Here is a 5,108-nt window from a genome sequence, read left to right as displayed (position 1 = left end):
CTATACTTTGGTAGTTTTCAATTTAAAAAAAAAAAAAAAAGCAGCTCTCAGATTTATCCTAGGCTATCTCTATCCCCTGCCCTCCCTGGCAAGGCAAGCAGTGCTTCTACTAGCAGAAAGGAAGCCAGCTATCTTGAATTCTCTGAGGTGGGGAGGGTAACAATACCCAAATGAAGAAACTTTCTATCTCAAAGCAGTATCCTGTGCTCTCCAAGAAGGAAAGGGAGTTAGGATAGAATTCAAGAAGAGGGCTGAGGCCTTATGGCTGAAAGTAGTTTCAGAACCCTTGTCACACCGGCAATCTACAGTTGTTTGGGGTTTTTGTTTGGTAGTACTAGGATTTGACCAAGGGGCACTCTACCACTAAGCTGTATCCCCAGCTCTTTATGCTGAGACAGATTCTTGCTAAATTGTCCAGAATGGCCTCAAACCCTCCTGCCTCAGCCTTATGACTACCTGGGATCACAAAGTGCATGCCACCACGCCAACAACCAGCACTTCTCATTTCTGTCCCTTCCCCACGCCCTCTCATCCTGCAGGGCACAGTGGGCTCAGAGGGAGAAGCGGGAAGCCGCATGAGTCACTGAGGAGGTAGGTCTCTATCCCTAACCCAGGCTTCAACTCAGGGTTTTACTAGAAGCTTTAATTCTGGGATGTTTAGACTCGATCAATTATTGAAAATCTAAAAGCAACAATTTGAACAATCCCGCCAGTTAGTGTGAAAACTCACCAAAATGAACATTTTTGTGGTAGTAAGTTGCAAAGAGAAAGAAAGTTTTAAAAGCTTTATGAATTCATTTCATTAGACATTACAGATTAACACATTCAATGAAAGTGACCAAATATTCTGGCAGGATTTAAAATGCAAGGAGATTGGGGCATAACAGCCTCAGATTTCCTAGGCTCTTAACTGCAAAGTACATTTCACACATACAAGAGCACAGCCTAGGGCTGGTGATATAGCTCAGTTGGTAGAGTGCTTGCCCTGCATGCACAAGGCCCTGGGTTCCACCCTCAGCAAAACACAAAAAAAAAAAAAAAGAAAGAAAGAAAGAGGGAGCGAGCAAGCGGGCGGAGCCTAAGGGAACTCCAGAATGATCCCATCCTCTGGAGTTCACCAACTTGGGAAACCATAGAGATAGAGGTCTACACCCTCTGATCTCATCTGAATGCCTGGGCTGAGCTGGGCTGCCTGCTAGCAAGCCATCTGCTGACCAGAGATGGAACTCCGGCCAAAATCAGCTCAGAATTCAGTGTTGTGAGCACACATACTGCACTTGAGAAACACCAAAAAGATGTCCAATGAAGAGAAAATGTTACTATTATTGCCATCGGTGTAATGACTGCTGTGACTGCAGAGAGACAGGATGTGGGAGGACAGCACAAAGAGCAGCTTACATCTAAAAGATTTTTTGTTTTGTTTTTGGGAACCAGGGATTGATCTCAGGGGCATTTGACCACATCTCCAGCCCCTTTTTGCATTTTATTTAGACAGGGTCTCACTAACTTGCTTAGTGTCTCACTTTTGTTGAGGCTGGCTTTGAACTCTCCATCCTCCTTCCTCAAACTCCCGAGCTGCTGGGATTACAGGTGTGTGCCACCAAGCCCAGCAACTTTTATAGTTTTATTTTCCTGCAGTATTGAAGATTGAACCCAAGGGTCCTCTACCACTAAGCTACATCCCCAGCCCTTTTTTATTTTTTTTTTTTAAATTTGAGATAGGATCTTGCTGACCTCAAGCTTTTAATCTTCCTACCTCAGCCTACTGAGTAGCTAGGTTTATAGGCAGGTACCACTGTGCCTGGCCATTTTTTAAAAGTTTACAAATGAAGTGAAATTCAATTCCAACCAAGATGACGAATCATTTGGGATGTATTGCTCCCCTGATCCCCTTCTACCCTGTCCTGCTGCTTAGAGAAGGTAGTCCATTGTGTTCTCACCACTCCAGTAGATTCCAGGAAAGTGGGAGATAAGGACCTCCAACAATAAGTGGACCAAACAGGACAATTTGAGAGGCTTACAATACAGGAGAATTACAGGGCCCAACAGCATTTTCAAACAAATCCAAACCTTTGAACTGTGACACATTCTTACAACCTTAAAGAGCTAGCCACATAACATAGTGGCTTAAAGTTCCAGTTTATTCTATATCAGATCTGCATAAATTGAATCAGGGGACTTTTAACCCAGTTCACTTTTATCTCAAGGAAGTGAAATTAATCTGGCTTGCACTGATAAACTCCTGTCTTTAGTAAACATAAACTGGTAGCTAGATATTATGATAAAGGGACCAAGGTAAGACAAACTCCTTGGTAACTCATCATTGTCGTTGCCAAGAAACATTAAGCATACCAAATATATACATCTGTGCAAAACAACTTTGACACTGTAGGACCTGGGTACTATTGGCAAATTTCTAACTTTAAAAACACAAGCCCAGCTGAGCATAGTGGTGCATACCTGTAATCCCAGAAGCTCAGGAGTGTGAAGCAGGAGGATCACTTGTTTGAGGGCAGCCTCCATAACTTAGTGAGGTCCTAAGCTACTTAGGGAGACCATGTCTCAAATAAAAAAGAGCCAGGGATGTGGCTGAATGGTAAAGTGCCCTTGGGTTCAAGGCTCAATCCCCATTACAAAAGAAAAAGAATGCAAGTAGAGGAGGACATGGTGGTACAGACTTTTGATACCAACTTTGTGGGAGGCTGAAGCAGGAGGATCACAAGTTTGAGGCTAGCCTCAGCAACTTTAAAAATTCCTTGTCTCAGAAAATAAAAAAGGCTGGGGATGTAGTTCATCGATAAAGAGAATCCTTGGGTTCAATCCCCAATTCTACCAAGACAAGAAACCCAAGCATAAACAAACTTAGTCTTGAGGCTAAAAACAAATTACTTCTGGGTTGTCAGTTTTGGTAATGAGAATGCCTCTATAATAATAATAGACATTAAAGTTATTTGGGCTGGGGATGTAACTCAGTGTTGGCCTCACATGAATGAGACCCTGAGTTCAATCTCATTAACTGCAAAGAGAAGACACAAATAAATGAAACAATTAGGATATTATTCCTCAAGATCACCTCTTCAGTTGACAGAATCTTGGCCACTGATAAATTTCTATTTTCACTTATCCCATAAGACCTCCCATCAAGTTTCCATAAATTAAAAAAATTTATAGTACTGTCATGACTTAAACAGAAGTTTGATTTACATGGGTTTCAATATATTGTTATAAATGGGGCCCTTCAGAGTATTAACAGACTGTAAGTTACCCCAATCAGGGAACTACAAAGGGCACCCACGACCAATCAGTGGCTAAATTAGGTAAAGGCAAATGACCATTGCTGATCATAACACATGAATCCAGCTAACAATCTCAAGTCTACACCAACATTCAGTAGTAAAGTAAGGGGGGAAAAGGGAACATTCTTGACAGAATATGAGCTAATATACAGGGTATTTTAACAGTAATAATTGATTCAAACAAAAATCAACAGATGTTACAAACACTGGTTTTGAAGAATAAGATAGTTTTAATGTGTCTTCCCATAGAATGTCGATTATATAGAAAAACAGAGCAGAGAAATCTGGCAGAAAACATCTTAATTAAATGAAAAAAGTTAACATAATCAGGCTGGCTAGAGATATAGCTGTGTGGTGGAACAGACACACTAAGGAGGCCCTGGTTCCATCTAAAAGTAAGACAGCAAGGTGACTCACACCTGTAGTCCCAGTTGACTCTGAAGGATGAGGCAAAATAAAATGATCACCAAGTGTGAGGCCAGCCTCAGCAATTTAGCCAGGCCCTGTCTCAAAATAACAATAAATAGGTTTAGACATAGCTCAGTGGTAGAGTGCACTCCTGGGTTCAATCCTCAGTATAAACAAATAAATAAATATGTAATTCTAGTGTAGCAGGTAAAGCATGAATGTATAGTCCATGTAAAAACAGGGTAAGGATCTGAGGACACAGCAAAGGACCAGAGGAAGACTCTGGTAACAACTTTTGTACATTAAACATAAATTAATGACTTAAAATAAACTTGCCACATATCCCAGTCAGGTATAAACTTCTATTTCCCTTGTCATAGATTCTACTATTCCAATAAAAATTAATGCTTTAGAAATTCATTGTGGGACTAGGGATGTGGCTCAGTGGGACAGCACTTGCCTAGCTAGCATGCACAAGGTCCTGGGTTCAATCCCTAGCATTGGGAGGGGAAAAAAGGCAGTTCATGGTGCTGTTAACTGTACATATCTGTGATTCCAGCAACTTTAGAGGCTGGGACAGGATGATTCCAAGTCCCAGGCCAGCCTGCTAAATTTAGACCCTGTCTCAAAATTTAAATTTTTTCTTTTTTGCTATTAAGGACTCATGGGTGAGGGTGGGGTATGACAGTGAGTAACTCACCAATCCAAATATCAAGTATCTCTTTGCTCATGATTCAGGACTCTCAAGACTACTCACAGCATCAAAACAAAATACCATCACATTGCCTTGTTGCTTTGCATAGCCAGGGTTTCCTCAACTCACTCTCCCCTCTCTGGACTGCACAAACAAAAACGCCTAATGCCTTAACCTATAGCCTGGACTGTTTCTTTCCACTTCAGGGTAAGCAGAGTCTAAGATGATGATGTATCACCAACCCTGGGGTTTCATTCTTTCTTTTTTTTAAAATATTTTTAGTGTAGATGGACACAATACCTTTATTTTTTGTAGTGCTGAGGATCAAACACAGCACCTCACATGTTCTAGGCAAGGCTTTACCACTGAGTTATAACCCAGCCCCTTCATTTCCTTTTATACATCAAAATGTACTAATCCCAGGCCTGCCACTGAAGAAATATGAACATTTAAACTGTATCCTTACCTGAAGTAGGAAGTGATTACTATGTAAAACCAGTGATTTTTTTTTTTTTTTTGGTTTCTTCCCTACCTCCACTTCCCAAAATACAGCACATCTGATTACAGGTGTTGGACTGCTACCCACAGCACTGTTACTCCACACAATAAAGATTGAATGACCTTCCTACCTACAGCCCTATCTACAATTTTATCAGTTATATTAAGTTCAATTTCCTTGACTCTTATACCAATAATAAACAAAGGCATCA

This window comes from Marmota marmota, unplaced genomic scaffold, assembly GCF_001458135.2.
Source record: "Marmota marmota marmota unplaced genomic scaffold, marMar, whole genome shotgun sequence".
Classification (NCBI taxonomy): Eukaryota; Metazoa; Chordata; class Mammalia; order Rodentia; family Sciuridae; genus Marmota; species Marmota marmota.
Note: the sequence above shows the minus strand (reverse complement) of the source record.